The following is a 16,158-nucleotide window of genomic DNA, read 5'->3' as shown; positions in this document are numbered from 1 at the left end:
TTTTAGGGGTAAGGGGTGGGGGTCAGGGTAGTTTTAGTTTTTTAAGGGTGGGGGTCGAGGTAATTTTAAATTTTAATGGCAGATGTGGGGGTTGGGGTAGTTTTAGGGGCAGGGTGGGGGTTGTGGTAATTTTAGATTTTAGTTACGGGGTGGGGGTTGGGGTATTTTTATGTTTTAGGGCGTGTGGGGGGTCAGGTCGTTTTAAGGGCAGGGGTGGGGGTTGGGGTAATTTTAGTTTTTAGGGATGGGTTCGTTTTAGGGGCAAGGGTGGGGGGTTAGGGTCGTTTTAGGGGCGGGGTGGGGGGTCGGGGTAGTTTTAGGGGTGTGGATTAGGGGCTGTGGTAGTTTAAGTTTTAGGGGTGGAGGTGGGGGGTCAGGTAGTTTTAGGTTTTAGGGGCGGGGTGGGGGTTCGCAGTAGTTTTAGTCATGGGGGTTCGGGGTTTAGTGTTAAACACCATCTTACAGTGGAGTAAACAGACACCCAGAGAATTCTGAAGGGGCTGGGAAAGTCACCAGTGAAACGTGGAGTGGATTTTTTTCTGATTTGTGTAGACCAACTGCAGGCACAGGGTAAAGTCTCACAAACTATATAATAAAGTAGGGACTTTTAAAAAGTGTCGTTAGAATTCTACAAAAAGTGCAGCAGCCCTGCAGGAGGTTGAAAAATGCCTTTACTGTCCCACTAAAAGTGCTACAACCTGGTAGAGAATTTGGAAACTGCTAATCCAAAGTGCTGTTACAATAATTTTAAGCAGTTTCAACTGTCCTGAACTTCCAGCACTGTTCCATTAAAAGATCTGAACTTGCTGAGAAACTTCCCAATGGTACGGCACAACGTCCCTCAGCTGAGATGGCCAGTTCTGCCTAACCCATGTACCCTCCAAACCTCATCTAGGAACCACCCTCCAAACTAGGACTTCCTCAAGGGATGGGGAAGCCTCCCCATATGGAAGCAAGCTCCCTGTGTGCTCCTGGGCAGTCTCTTTATATCTCATAATAATGTAGTTGTAGTTATTCAGACAGACTTCCAAGTGCCAAGTGGTCAAAAAAGTCAAACTTAGCACTTTATATGAAATTCATGTACTAAAACACAGCTACAAATTTCATAGCTATCTTCAAATTGGAGTTACCCTAGGTCACCTGATTTATACATCTCTTCTTTAAATTGATAACATGTAAACATTTCATTTTTTTCAAGTGAAGCCAAAGACGCTCATTCCAAACCTAACTTGCCCCAGATTCTACCCTCCTTGCACTAGTGGTGGAAAAAACATCACACTGGATTCCGTGTGTCACTTTTTACCTTCACATGAATGCACAGAGAACACACCAGGCAGCACTGGTGATTGGCTCTGCTTTCCTCTTCCTACACCAGGGCCATAGATACTTGTTCCTACAATTAGTTGATGACGTACTGCCTTTATAGCAGTCAAGGTGTTTTTTTTCTTGGAATTCTGGTACTGTAATCCTGAACTTGAAATTGGATAACCAAATATAAACACCCCAAAATAGAAAGGAAAAAGACTTAAGTGGGTGAAACCTTCATGCATGGAGCTGGGAAACTTAAATTCTAGGGGTGACGTGCCCTCAACCTTTAAGCACGTTCTCTAGCTGCCCAGTGGCTTCCTAAGTGATACATATGATGTGCGAGGTGTTGTTATGTCACTTCCAGGGGTGCTGTTTCCCATGGTGCCGTTTACTGAGAAGACACAGGCTCTAATTTCAATCCCGTCTACTTCTATCACTCCCCACTTGCATCCCGTGGAAGTCAGAATGTTCCATCTCTGGGCCGAGGGTTTGTGATGTAGGAGACATCGACAGTAAGCCGCAGCTGTGGCCAAGCAACAAAGGTTGTCTTTAGGGGGCAATTGGTGGCTTTGTCCAAGGCTAAGTTTGCCAGAAGTAAATACATGCACTGACGATCCACGTCCAGGCGTCGGTATCACTTTAAAGATAAAATACAAAATGTAATTCCACAGTTAAAGGTGGCGAACTACAATATGACTCAAGATGCGAGCAACATCTGGTACTAAAGTCCGAGTTGTTCTTTGGGGCAGACAACTCAGTGGGCTGAGGCTCCTGGTACCGAGCACAAGTTAACACTCCAGTTAGGTTCGTTGGCGGCGAAATTCCCTGGAATAATGGGGGCTGTCTCTTTTTTTGCAATTTCCGCAGGAAAAAAAATCTTTGACTTTACTAAGTGCCCCGGAGCTTCCTTTGGATCTTGGCAGCGATCGCGGGTTCCAGGACGTACTCAAAGACCAGCATCTCCAGCCTGGATGATGAGAAAAGGAAATAAAAGGGGGATCTGTATTTTGAAAGTGGCAAACGTCTGTCCACTGACAGTGCGAGTCGGCAAGACATCCCCTAAATGTGGCACAAGGGAAGCGAGTGTGTGAATTCGTCTTCTTTTCCCATTTCTCACACTCATCGGTTCTACCATGTTTCCGCAAAGGAGAAGGGAGGAGATAATCCAATGTAGCATTTCTAGCGGTAAATCTCTGCCCTGGCAAGTGTTTGGAGTGTCATGAGTCGCTGTTTTCTGATTGGCTAATCTCAGCGTCCCTACGCAGTCACCGCTGCGCGCAGCATGATATAGCAGACCTGACGCCGTAACCAGAGAGCAGCAGAGTGGCGCAGCGGAAGCGTGCTGGGCCCATAACCCAGAGGTCGATGGATCGAAACCATCCTCTGCTAGAGTTTTCTCTTCCTATAATTTTTCATTTTAATCTAATCGGGGTTCATGGTTAAATATTTGCGCTCTTCAGTTGTTATTTTTCTTTGTACATATTTTCAAGTTACTTTTATTTTTCCCTGAACAAGCACCATTTCTAAACGTGCAGCTTGCTGCGGGAACAGTTGTGCCCACAGAGCACTAAACTGAGAAGCAGTAGAAGGGCGTTAAGAAAAGATCTAAGAGCACGAGATGTTTGCAGTAAATACACCATAATATGCTCTAGGCTGCAGCTCAACGCCTGTTCACAAGGGTTCACTGATAACACAACAGTATGAGAAACTAACAGTTCTTTAAAACAAACAGGGGCGGCTCATCCATAGGGAGATGGCCATGCCACCCCAGTTTGGACCCAGCCATATGGAAATCAGTCTTGACCCTGTTCCCCATGAAACAGTCCAGCCCGAACTGCCAGGCCAGGTCTTCCCTGGACTGGAAACAAGCATCCTTGGACCAGTTTCGGGGTATCACCCCTCCTCAGCCAGGAACCGGGTCAAGACTGATTTGCATATGGCTAGTTCCAAACTGGGGTGGCATGGTGAGCAAAAGAATTGATGGGTCTAACCCAGATCTGTGACTGGGGGTGAATGTTTGATTGGTTCCGCATTCTGTCCATCATTTGTGTTTTCTTGGCAATTTTAGTTTAGCGACACACACAGCATTTTGTTCCCTCGACTCGTGTTTTCAGAATCTTTTTGTTTGTCTTTCCTAAAAAACAATGAACAGATGATGGCACGTTCGTTTCTAAACACACAGCATTCACATTCAAATGTTGACATTTTAAATTTCAGTCCCTTCTGTACACAGATATTAGTAGCAGCGCATTATATTTTTCTATTGCCTCAGCTCGGGTTTTCAGAATGTTCTGTTTTTTTTTCTTTTCTTCTTGCACTGGTGGTGAAATGTATTTGTATGTTTATCTTTTTCTAAAGCACACCTTTACTTTAGAATCATGGGTGTTATGTTCTTGTTTTATTAAAAAGTTTGGGCCCTCTTACACGTGCTATGGCTGCTCACAGCGGCAGATGCACAACCATTCAGCTATCTCACTCAGTGGTGGTGCATGCAGTGAGACTTATAAAATACAAACCTCTAAATTAATATTTTTCTTTACAACAGTTATGTTGCATCTCGGTGTTACCCTTGGGATATTTCTTTAATTCATGGCACGCTCTCAGCAGCAGGCTCTCTACTCACTGAGCTACCTTGCTCACTGGTGGTGCAATGTATATGTATGTTTTTTTTTTTTTTTAAAGCACACCTTTTCTTTAAGAATGTTGGTGTTTTGCTCTTGTTTTATTAAAGACTTTAGACCCTCTTTACACGTGGCTGTGTCTGCTCGCAGTGGCAGATGCACTACTATTCAGCTATCTCACTCAGTGGTGGCACACGCCACGAGTCTTCATAACTTACCAACCTCTAAATTAATATTTATCCATACAACATTTATGGTGCACCTCAGTGTTGCACCTGGAGTATTTATTGCATTCATTGCGCACTCTAAGCAGCAGGCGCGCCACACACTGAGCTACCTTGCTCACTGGTGCTGCAATGTATTACCGCTCATGATCTTACTTTGGCTTCTCTTTTTATTTGTATTTATATTATTTTAATCCTACAGCGTATTCTTTTTGGGTGTGTGCCATTTAAAGGGTCTTGTTATTATTTATAGATGCTACGGAAACTTAGAGTGACAGGTGCATTAGTCGTCCTTATTGTATCATTCTTTTAATTTGTTTTTTTATTTCAGTGCTCTTGTTGTTTTTCCGCCACTGTAAGGCGCTCCAGGAACAAGCAGTGATGAATGAAGTTAAGCCTTACCCCAATGGCTTCATTTAGGGTGACTCGAGTCTGTGTGGCCGGGGCTCACAATGAGCTTTGCTGTCAGCTACTAGGTTAGAAGGGAGCTGCTCCGGTTATTGGTTTTACAAAAACTTTCTGAGTATTGGGAAGTGTGTGTACACTTTAATCAATTTCACTGAATGAATGCTCCTTGGAGAGGAAATGTATTTACATAGTTTAGTGAGTATGGTTGCTGTTGTGCACCATATTTGAATAGTATGTAGGCAAGTTAAATATTCAGACAGGGATTCCAATTGTAAATACATTTGGGTTCAGGGCAGAAGCAGGAGGTTTCAGTCACTCATTGTGGGGCAGGAAGCTTTATTTTGTCTCTTTCTATTTCTCTTGGATGTAAATCGTTCACACTTCTCCATGTTTTGTCGGTGCTACAGAGTGGAGATAATCCTGCTGTGACGAGGCACAAGGATCAAAGGCTGTGTCTCTAGGTTTTAGTTTGGATTCTCATATGGGCCTGTAATTAGGATACTTACAAAGGGAAACTGGGGAAAAGTAATATTGCAAACAAGATAGGAATTACTGTTGTTTATAAACACACACAGCATTCGCGCTTAGATGTTGGCATTTTAAGTTTTGTTCTCTTCTGGGCATTTATGCTAGTTGTGGCGCAATAATTTTTCTTATTGCCTCAGCTCATGTTTTCAGAATGTCCGTTTTTTTGTCTTTCCTTAAAAAACACAACTAGATAACGGCAAGTTTATGTTGGACCATACATGGCATTTGCGCTCAAAGGTAGGCATTTCACATTTATGAGCACACCCAGGGGCATATTTATACTCTGTTCGCACCGAATTAGCGTCATTGTTTTTACTCTAATTTGGTGCAAAACTAACACCATATTTATTCTTTGGTGCTAGACCCGTCTAGCGCCAAACTTATGGAGATAAAGTCATTTTTTGGAAGTGGAGACCTACCTTGCCTTAATGAGATGCAAGGTAGGCGTTCCTGTGCAAAAAATGACTCTATGGCCTTTACGCCATATTTCGGGACATATTTATACTCTGCGGCATATTTATACTCTGTTTGCACCGAATTAGCGTAATTTGTTTGACTCCAATTCGGTGCAAAACTAACTCCATATTTATACTTTGGTGCTAGACCCGTCTAGCACCAAGGCCCTGATTTATACTTTTTTTGCGCCGCATTAACGTAATTTTTTGATGAAAAAGTGGCACAAACTTACAAAATATTGGCCCTTATTTATACTTTTTGCTGCAAAACTGCACTAACAGTTTTGCACCAAAAAGTTTAGCACCAGCTTGCACCATTTCTGTGCACCAGCCTGGCACCATATTTATGGAATGGAGTGCAATTAACCTTTCCAAATAATTTTCAAATTATGTTTGATCCTTTGGAGCTAGATTTTTTTTTTTGTATTTGGGCAGTAATGCATCAGATGATAGATTAAGTGATGTGAGATGTAATCCCGCAATTATGTGGAAAATGCAGCTGCCTCCGAAACACATAATTCCATTGTGCCTGATATTGGCCTCCCAACAAATTTACATGATAAACTACAACTGGAGAAAGGTCAATCTCGCATGGTCCTGGAAAATCCCATAAAGAAGTCCAAAACACGGAACCAGCCCTTAATCCAAGCAATGGGGACTTCGAACCATGTCATTTTTATACCAGCGACACTCATGATGAATATAAAAGGAATATATTTTAGGCTGCATCTGTTCTGCTCAGCGCTGTCAATGCCCCTGGTCATGTGCTGTTATATATGTGGGTCAGAAAGTAACCCAGGTGCCGTATAATCCGTGGCACACGTACATTTCGGAGACTCGTTTTAGGCGTGAGCACTGTGGGATACAGGATCTCATGAATAATGAAAAAGTGAAGCATGAGAACATTTATGTAAAATAAAACGTAGTCGGCAGGATTTGAACCTGCGCGGGGAGACCCCAATGGATTTCTAGTCCATGGCCTTAACCACTCGGCCACGACTACTGATGTTCTATAAAAGACACTTCTTCTCTGCTGTAGCGGATTAGGTGCGCCACACACACCTCCTGCAACACAATTCAGATGTTTTATGAGCGGGCAGAGCAGAGAATTGTGGGTTAAAGGGAACACCTTCCGGTTTGGAAAGTATAAACGGTGTACTGAAGGGCATCATAGAAACAGGTCCAGCAAGTGACCAAAGTCTGGGGGGGGGGGGGGAGGGGCCGCAGAAACATGGTGCAGGAAGTAAAGGGTTAGGGACTCAGAGCCTAATGTGTGACAGCGGCGGTATGGAAGGAGCTGGGGTGTGCGGAGAATGTGCAGCACACTGAGCATGCGCGGTGCTGCCGAGGAGAGGCCAGTCTTATTCTGGAGCATAAAAGGGCAGGCGGGGTGTGGAACGGTTCTAGTCTTCAGTCCATCTTTCCCTGGAGTTGCTCATCCTGCCGTTCTTATGGTGAAGCGCCTTCAGTGCCATTCATTGTACAATGTACGTGTTTTATTATGATCGGCTCCTGGTATGTGCACGGTGTGCTTCAGCTCAGGATTGTTCCAGCGCCTCAATGTGTTAGCGAGTGAAATATGATGATGTACAAATGCTTGAATCACAACCATAGGAAGACACTCTCGTGATGTGAGTAACCCGAGTAACCCACACTACACAGCACATAACATGTGGCCGGTTAGTAGCTAATTATATTAGACATCGGGCCCGTTTTTTTCACCTTTTGTCTTTGTAGGTCATTTTATTAGACAATTAACGTCTGAACTTAACCGCTTAAAGTAACGGCACATAGGGCTGTTGTTTATTCTTTTATACAAGTGATCTCTGGTGGCAGATGGTTTTACCAGAAACACTTTATAGCCATTGATGGGTCACAGGACCCTCCTGTTGCTGTGACTCCAACCTCCGCCATGTTTTCATGGGCCTCTCATAGTGCACGTTTTGAAGCGCTGTTTGAATCCGGGCTGCACGACCATAGGCACTTTCACTCGGAGAGTGTCGAGTTTTAGATGGGGTGGCCAGAGGTCACGAGAGGTGTAAGAAGGAGCGCATGGGTTATGTAAGCCTTAGTTTAATTATATTGCTTACATTGGTAACCTTTATCATTGCACTCTAATATTGTTTTGAGCACTTCGTCTACCCCTGTATGGCATTCACACATTTGAAAACATTACAAAATAAGAACATATAGGTACGTATAGTGAGTGATAAGCATTTTTCATGACCTATTTTGTATTTTTGTCCATTCCATTATCAGGAATTTCTTCTCCGTCTTCTTTTTTATTAGAAGGTAAAATAAAATAGCAAAAGTATGAATATTATGTACCTTTGCACTTGCACCCTATTCACTGTACAAACCCTTAAATTAGCAGGGCGCTGTGGCTTAGTTGGTTAAAGCGCCTGTCTAGTAAACAGGAGATCCTGAGTTCGAATCTCAGCAGTGCCTTTAAAAAAAATAAAAATGTTTATTCTAGACCAATAAAACATACTGTTTTGAAATAAACAAAAATGTGTTGTCTGCTTACCCTGTTCATACTGTTTTTATAGTTGTCACAGGTTAACCATAATCCTACTTGAAAGCTAAAAACACGTTTCGGTATTTAATTGAGCATCTGCTGTCCCCCCGACCACGATTATCTTTGATTTACAAATCCAACCGGTGTCTCATTGTGAAGTGAAAACAATATCCCAAGCTGCACTCACATCATTGCACAGACGGGACGGCAGTAATATTGGTGAGCCAAATACCAAGGGTGCATAATTCTGACTCGACATCGTGGCTCGTCTATCCACTACCAGACACTCCCTGCCTATGTATCTAAGTCTTGCATGTTCTTCCTTTCTCCCTGTTTTTCCTGTTTAGATCTTCATCCGTCTTACTGCTTTGCATGTTTGACCCTGTCTTGCTCTTGGTGAATGTCTGCTGCAGAAACATAAGTTCTGGTTCCCGAAAATGAGTGCCGTACGCCCAAGAGTCAACCACCAGCTCAAATTAAGCTCCAGAACCAGATAATTACAGCACAGGCAGCCGCATTGCAAGCTTACTCAAGAAAAAATGACCAGAAGTGGTGCACTATATTTTATCTTTAATCAAGTTCAGTACAATATGAAGAGGAAGCAACTAACCAACACTCTAACCCAGTTACGTAGCAAAAATTGAGGGGCGTGGCTGCAAAGTTCATCAAGGGGGCTCCCTTTTAGACTCACTCAGGAGTTCTCAGGCCCTCTTCTGAGGGGGGCCAAGTCTTGAGGAGTTTTCTGAAGGAAAGAAGGTCCTGGGTCTGTCGTAGATCCGGCGGGAGAGTGTTCCAGGTGGCGAGGTACGAGAATGATCTGCTGCCGGAAGATTTGCGTCGGATGCGGGGGATGGAGGCGAGGGCGAGGTTAGCGGAGCGGAGATGTCGGGTGGGGGTGTAGAAGATGAGTCTGTTGTTCAGATATGATGGTCAGGTGTTGTGGAGTGCCTTGTGTGCGTGGGTGAGGAGCTTGAAGGTGATCCTCTTGTTGACAGGGAGCCAGTGAAGGTCTCTTATGTGGGGGGGTGATGTGGCAGTGGCGAGGGATGTTGAGGATGAGTCGGGGGAGGCGTTTTGGATACGTTGGAGGAGTTTGGATGAGATACCGGTGTAGAGGGCGTTGCTGTAGTAGATTCTGCTGCTGACGACGACATGGGTTACTGTTTTTCTTGTTTCTGTTGGGATTCATTTGTAAACTCTGCGAAGCATGCAGAGGGTGTTGTAGCAGGAGGAGGAGATGGCACTGACCTGCTTTGACATGGAGAGTGAGGAGTCAAGGGTGAAGCTGAGGTTTTGTGTGCTGTCAGTGGGGGACCCAGCGTAGACGGCCACCATGAGTTGTCCCAGGTGGAGGGGGTGCACCCAAGGATGAGGACCTCTGTTTTGTCCGAGTTCAGTTTTAGCTGGCTGTCTCTCATCCAGTCGGCGATGGCTTTTAGTCCCTTGTGGAGGTTGGTTTTGACGGTGTGCGGGTCCTTGGTGAGGGAGAGGATGAGTTGGGTGTCGTCAGCGTAGGAGATGATGTTGAGGTTGTGCTGGCGGGCCACTTGTGCAAGGGAGCCATGTAGATGTTGAATAGCGTCGGGCTGAGGGATGAGCCCTGGGGTATGCTGCAAATGATGTTGAAGGCTTTGGATTGGTACAGGGGGAGGCGAACTCTTTGGGTTCTGCCGGCGAGGAAGGATGCGGTCCATTCGAGGGCTTGGTCCTGGATTCCTGCTGTGTGGAGGCAGGATTTTAGGGTGTGGTGACAGACAGTGTCAAAGGCGGCTGATAGGTCGAGGAGGATGAGGGCTGATGTTTCTCCTTTGTAGAGGTGGCTTCTGATGTCTGTGGCAGCGAGGAGGGCGGTTTCGGTGCTGTGGTTGCGTCTGAAGCTGGACTGGGAGGGGTCGAGGATGTTGTTGTCTTCGAGGTACCGAGTGAGCTGAGTGTTGATGATTTTCTCGATGACCTTTGCCGGGAAAGGGAGCAGAGAGATGGGCCAGAAGTTTTTCAGGTCCTTGGGTTCCGCCTTTGCTTTCTTGAGAAAGTCATTTATTTTGGCATGTTTCCAGCTTTCTGGGAATCTTGCAGTTTCGAAGGAGATGTTGATGGCTTTCTGTAGGTGTGGTGCTATGGCTGTGTCTGCTTTGTTGAAGCAGACTGTTTATCTAGAGTATTGTGTCCGTTATCAAAGGTTGTTTTGGCATTTTGTATCATGTCCTAATGACACCATTAAGTTTTTCTTCTTGCTCAAAGGCCGCCACTTTCATGTTTCCAGTGCAGCAGATATCATCTTGTTCTTAAAGCTACGCCTGAAGTATTGCATCCAGTTGTAGTATTTGTTTTACTACTTTAGCCCATACTTACAGCGTTGTTTAGATCTGGCCGGTGCACTTGCAGTGTTGTTTTCAGTTTAGAGCCAAACCCAGAGACTGTCTTCATTTGTGGATGCTGCCTCCAGGGTGTTTTATTCAATTCTAGAGGCTTCATCTGAAGTATTCTGATTGCTTGGAAAATTATGTAGTGTGTTGTGTCCAAATAAAAATCCTTCATCCATAGCATTGTGTCAAGTTTTTAAGGCCACATCTTTGGTATTGTGTTCAGTTATGGACGCTTCACCTCAAGTTTTGTATCCAGTTCTAGAGGCTGCTTCTGAAATATTGTGTCTGTCTTGGTACCCTCATCTGCAGTATTGTCAAGTGCCTCGCACCCCATCTGAAATATTGTGTCCAGTTCTTGATGCCTGACTTAGAATTTTGCTCCAACTCTTTGAATGTTTGAGTACCACATCTTGCATATTGAGCTATTTCTGTAGGCCTCCCTGGAACATTGTGTTCAATTATGGTGGCAACATTTTATTGGGAAAATCTCTGGTGGTCATCTCTGGAGTCTGTGCCCAGTTTTGGAGGCCTCATCAGGAGTAAAGTACCAATTTCTGGAAGCCACAGCTAAAGCGCTAAATACACTGAGAGGATTCTCATCTGGAATATTGTACTTAGGTTTAAAAGACAGCTCTGTTATATTATGTTAATTTCCAGACAGCTTATGAGAAGTTGTGCGTCCATTCATGGAGACTTTGCTTGTAGTACTGCTTTCAGCTCTGGTTGCTTTGGAATACTGCATGCACCTGTGTTGGCATAATCTGTATAGCTTTCTCAACTTCTCTTGGCTTCAACCAATGTGTTATATCCTTTGCCTAAAACCATCTCTGGAATAGTGTGTGAATGTCTGAATGCCTCATGTGGAGTAGTACTACTACTTTCAGAGTCCACATCTGGACCATTGTGTTCAGATCTGAAGGACATATCTGATGAGGTATATTTAGGTTTTGGATCTACATCTGATGTCAAAATCCTGTTCTAAATGCTTTGTCTGTAATACAATCCTACTGATTAAAACCACATTTAGAATGCTATGTTTAAATTCTCTAAACTTCTGATGCAGTATTTAAATTTGTTAGAAACTGCACCTTTTTGCATGGTCAACCCCTTCTTTTGCTCACTGGTATTGCTAGTGTTTGAATTCTGCGCACTGGGATACTACTCTCGAGTTCCTACTGTATGTGCTCTGATCCCTTAAACATGGCAAACCTGGATCAACAAAAACCGGCATATTTACCTTTCCAGTAAGGCCATAGTATAGTGTGTTGGAAACTGCACTAGTAACATGGAAAATACAGTGTAACCTGTGGACTTCAATATTCATTGTGCCATTTACTGGGCAGACAAGGGAAAAATATGGCTTAAGACCTACAAGTGTAGCCTGACTAATGCAACGTTCATACCTACATGGAAACTAGGAGTAAGATAAATTCTGCTCCACTGGTGGAGTTGGTGACATTTTGCCACTCCATGTTACGCTTGCAACGCAGAGTTCTTGACAAATTCCTCCAACCTCCGTGTGGCAGGATTTTTCTCATGTGCGTTTCATCAAATTTAAGTTGGCGAGCATGAATGGGAGTTGGCATCCTCTAGCATGGGTGATGGGGGGCACCCAGCAAGATTTTCTCACTGCGAACAGTGGCAGGCAGTCTCAACCATTCACAGTAAGAAAGCTGAGGCTTGAGTAGAAATCTATTTGAGCGGCAGCAAAGTTAACTTAAATAGCAGCTCCCTATGGCCCACAGAGCATGGTGCTGTTCACAACGATTTACAGTGTGGAGTTGTCTCTTGATGCTAAAAATCAGCATGAGCACCACAACATGCCAATTTCCACCCTTTTGCTGAACTCAGCAGAATCTCACAAAGTTTTTTATGTAACTCTGTGGACTTCTGCAGAGTTAAACTCCACAAGTTCCACCCACCTCAAATGTAAACCTGGCACAATAACTAGGGGAGTGTGAAATTCTTGCAACTTGAGCATTTATGTGAAATGCAAAACTGGTATTTGGCTCTGTATCTGGGTGCAAAGTGCAGATTCATTTAATTGTAAAACTAATGCAATTGTGCAAAAACAACAAAAGCAGAGCGAAAAACAGCTTCTCATTGTCTATCATTTGCATTTTCCCATGCATTTGTGCTTATTTTTCACTATGAGTGGTGGATTCAAGTTACATTTTGTTACAGCAAACAATGCATATTTCTGCAATGTGGGACAATAGGTAATAATTTGAATTTTGCATAGCAAGAGTAGTGCAAGAATTATGATAATTATGCTACTTATGCCATTGTAAAGGAAATTTTGCCTGGTCTTTAGAATAACTTTTTTTTGACAGATAGAAATCCTACATTTAAATATTGAGTAAATGTGATCAAAATCTTTCATTCCAGGTGCGGAATTGATGGGATTTGGCAACTACCCTTTACTCTTGTAAGATGGAGTGCTGTCTAAAATCCGCCAATCACATTGTGGTAGAATTTTTCCTGCGAAGGCTCCCGAAATGTGAGCGCAAGCAAGATTTTGCATCCTCTCACCATTTTCTAACATGGGTAGTCGCAGGCTGCCTCTCGAGTACATTTGCTGCTGCTTGAGTCGATTTTGTACTTGAGCAGCAGCAAAAATCACCTCGAATGGCCTAGTGCCCTTGATCAGATTTTGCTGTTCGAGCAAATTTTTCAGGTCTGCTCCCGCTGCTGATGCTAAATTGCAGCATCAACAGCACAACATGCATATTTCTGCCTGTTGGCGGATCTTAGCAGAATTTCACAAAGTATTTACATAATTCTGTTGAATCCCACTGAGTGAAGTTCTACTAGTTCTGCTTACAACTAATATTGAACAAGTCATCCTAAACAGGACTTGTAGTCCACAAGGTAGCATACTTAGTATTTAAAGGGGACCATTTAAGAATCTCATGTTGGCATGTTCCTACAGCGACTAGCCTCTAATACCTATTTTCACTGCACAGGGATGTAACTGATACTACGAGAAAACTAAAAAGCAAGTAAAATACTACTTTTGCTAACTCTAGTTTGGAATAAGCTACATAAATTATTCAACCACTGCTGTGCATACTTATTAAAATTCAATTCAATAGTGAATTTCAATTTTCTAAAAATATACAGGAAAGGTAATTTTTAAATACTTAGACTTTGCCTGTCTGAATCCCAAGTAGGCTAATTTGCATTAGCCTGCCGGCAACTTCCCTGTTAGTTTTTTGCCCTGAATGGGGTATGCAAACTGCATCCAGAAACGGACCAATGGGTAGTACCTTTTGGCAGGAAGACCAGGATGTACGGTATTCTGATTTACCTCAGCCTCAGGAAGGGCAGCTGGGGATGGTTCTGGAACTTCAACAACTTGAAAGGGACCAGACTGACGCCTATATATTAATAGTTATGAGTAAAGGGAAACTTGTGGGAAGAATATGATTCTCCCATGTTGTTAGTTCTGGGGGAGGAGGTGGGGGTCTGCCGCCAGTCCTCTGAACCTCTATCTGGTGTCTTGAGACCACGGAACGCACCTTCCCCCGTAGGTTGTTCCTCCTCTTCCTGATGTCATCTCGTGTTCTTGGGTGCTATCCCACTGCGTTGACCCTGTCCACAATTCTGCTCCATAGCTCCATCTTCCTAGCTATGGTGGTGTTCTGCACCTGTGATCCGAATAGCTGTGGCTCTACCCAGATGATTTCCTCCACCATAATCCTGAGCTCCTCTTCAGAAAACCTGGGGTGTCTTTGCGGTGCCATGGGGTGGTGTGGGTGATGTGTGGGGTGGTGTGTGTTGTGATATGTGGGGTGATATTTAGAGGTGTGTTGTGTGAGGTGCGTGGATGTTGTGTGAGTGATGGTGTTGAGTGCCTGTGGATGCCAGTTTGTAGATGGTGGTGTCTCTCTCTGGCCTTCAGTCGCAATTATTGTCGTAGGGGTTTGTGGGTGATGTGGGTGTGTGTTTTATATTGTATTTGGTGTGTGGGAGTGGTGTGTGTATGTGTATCAGGTGTGTGTATTTCGAATTGTCCAGTGTGGTTGTGTTTTGTAAATGTGTGTGTATTTTGAGCGCGGCGGTGTGTACCGCCAATGGAATACCGCAGTTGAAAGACGGCCACATGGATTCGTGGGTCTTGATAGTGTGGGCGTATTCCTGTTGGCGTGATGGTGGAGGTTCTGTTATCGCCAGTTTATCACTGACCTTTGGTGTGGTGGACTTGTGTGGGTGTCTAGATTTCGGCAGATTCCGAGCTGTGGGTCATAATAGCTGTGGTGGATTCCCCGGCCGCAGCGGTGTGTTGGCGGTCTTCTGCACGGCGGTAAGCGGATTTTACCGCCAATGTTGTAATGACCCCCTAAGTCTTATCCACCTCGGGTGACACCTGTCGCTCCAATCCGGGTTTTGCTCTGGCCAAGTAGCAGTGCCTCATCTCTTCTCAAGGATTTTTTTAGAAAATTAATTAGAAAATTAACGTATGCAACTTAACCGCTTAAAGTAACAGCATATAGAGCTGTTGTTTATTCTGGTTGGCAGATGGTTTTACCAGAAACACTTTATAGCCATTGATGGGTAACAGGACCCCTCCTGTTGCTGTGACACCAGCCTCTGCCATGTTTTCATGGGCCTCTCATAGTGCACGTTTTGAAGCGCTGTTTGAATCAGGGCTGCACAACAAAAAGGCACTTTCCCTCGGAGAGTGTCGAGTTTTAGATGGGGTGGCCAGAGATGAAGAGAGTTGTAGGAAGGAGAGCAGGGGTGATGTAAGCCTTAGTTTATCTCAAGAAAAACGTAATACTTTTAATTGGAGAGTACCGGCACTTCTCAGAAACAAGCAGGTACTCTATTACAGAGTACCTGCACTTCTCTTTTTTCCATTTAAAGCACTGATTGGTAACCTTTATCATTACACTCTAATATTGTTGTGTTTAATGTAAGTTTTGAGCACTTCATCTACCCCTGTATGGCGTTCACACATTTGAAAACATTACAAAATAAGAACATATATGTACGTATAGTGATATGCATTTTTCATGACCTATTTTGTATTTTTTTCCATTCCGTTATCAGGATTTCTTCTCCGTCTTCTTTTTTGTTAGTAGGGAAAACAAATTAGCAAAAGTATAAATACTATGTGCCTTTGAGACTTACACTGTAATTACTGTACGAGCACACCTATGTGCATGGCTCTGTGGCTTAGTTGGTTAAAGTGCCCTGCCTAGTAAATACGAGATCCTGAGTTCGAATCTCTGCAGTGCCATTTAAAAAAAAAATATGTGTATGCTAGACGAATAAAACATATTGTTTTGAAATTAACAAACATTTGTTGTCCACTCACCCTGTTAATTCTGTTTTTATAGTTGTCACAGGTAAACCATAATCCTCCTTGAAAGCTAAAAACACATTTTCGGTATTTAATTGTGTATCTGCCGTCCCCCTGACCATGAGTATCTTTGATTTTCTAATCCAACCGGATTGGCATTGTGAAGTGAAAACAATATCCCAAGCTGCACTCACATCATTATACAGACAGGACGGCATTAATATTGGTGAGCCAGGGGCCTTGGCCAAGGCGTCAAGATGGCGGTCACACTTTCGTTGTGCTCAGGACCCCTCCGTCATCCACCTCTCATAAAATCATTATCCGTGCACATCAGCATCGTGAACGCTTCAACTGAGTTCTTTTATCCTGCCCGTCCCGTGTGGTGAGTTTCCGGCCCTCTCGGCCCCGTGAGACTGAGGATT

At 43.9% G+C, this 16,158-nt stretch overlaps 2 non-coding genes across 2 annotated transcripts; one reads left to right on the top strand and one right to left on the bottom strand.

Annotated features, from left to right (window-relative positions):
• Positions 1-6,465: 6,465 nt before the first annotated feature.
• TRNAS-AGA (transfer RNA serine (anticodon AGA)) lies at positions 6,466-6,547 on the bottom strand. Its single transcript has one exon. It is a non-coding gene; the product is annotated as a tRNA-Ser (tRNA).
• A 1,371-nt stretch (positions 6,548-7,918) lies between these two features.
• TRNAT-AGU (transfer RNA threonine (anticodon AGU)) lies at positions 7,919-7,992 on the top strand. Its single transcript has one exon. It is a non-coding gene; the product is annotated as a tRNA-Thr (tRNA).
• The last annotated feature ends 8,166 nt before the right edge of the window (positions 7,993-16,158 follow it).

Source organism: Pleurodeles waltl, chromosome 12 (genome assembly GCF_031143425.1).
Source record: "Pleurodeles waltl isolate 20211129_DDA chromosome 12, aPleWal1.hap1.20221129, whole genome shotgun sequence".
In the NCBI taxonomy this organism is placed as follows: domain Eukaryota; kingdom Metazoa; phylum Chordata; class Amphibia; order Caudata; family Salamandridae; genus Pleurodeles; species Pleurodeles waltl.
Note: the sequence above shows the minus strand (reverse complement) of the source record. Positions and strands in the feature narration are given on the sequence as shown.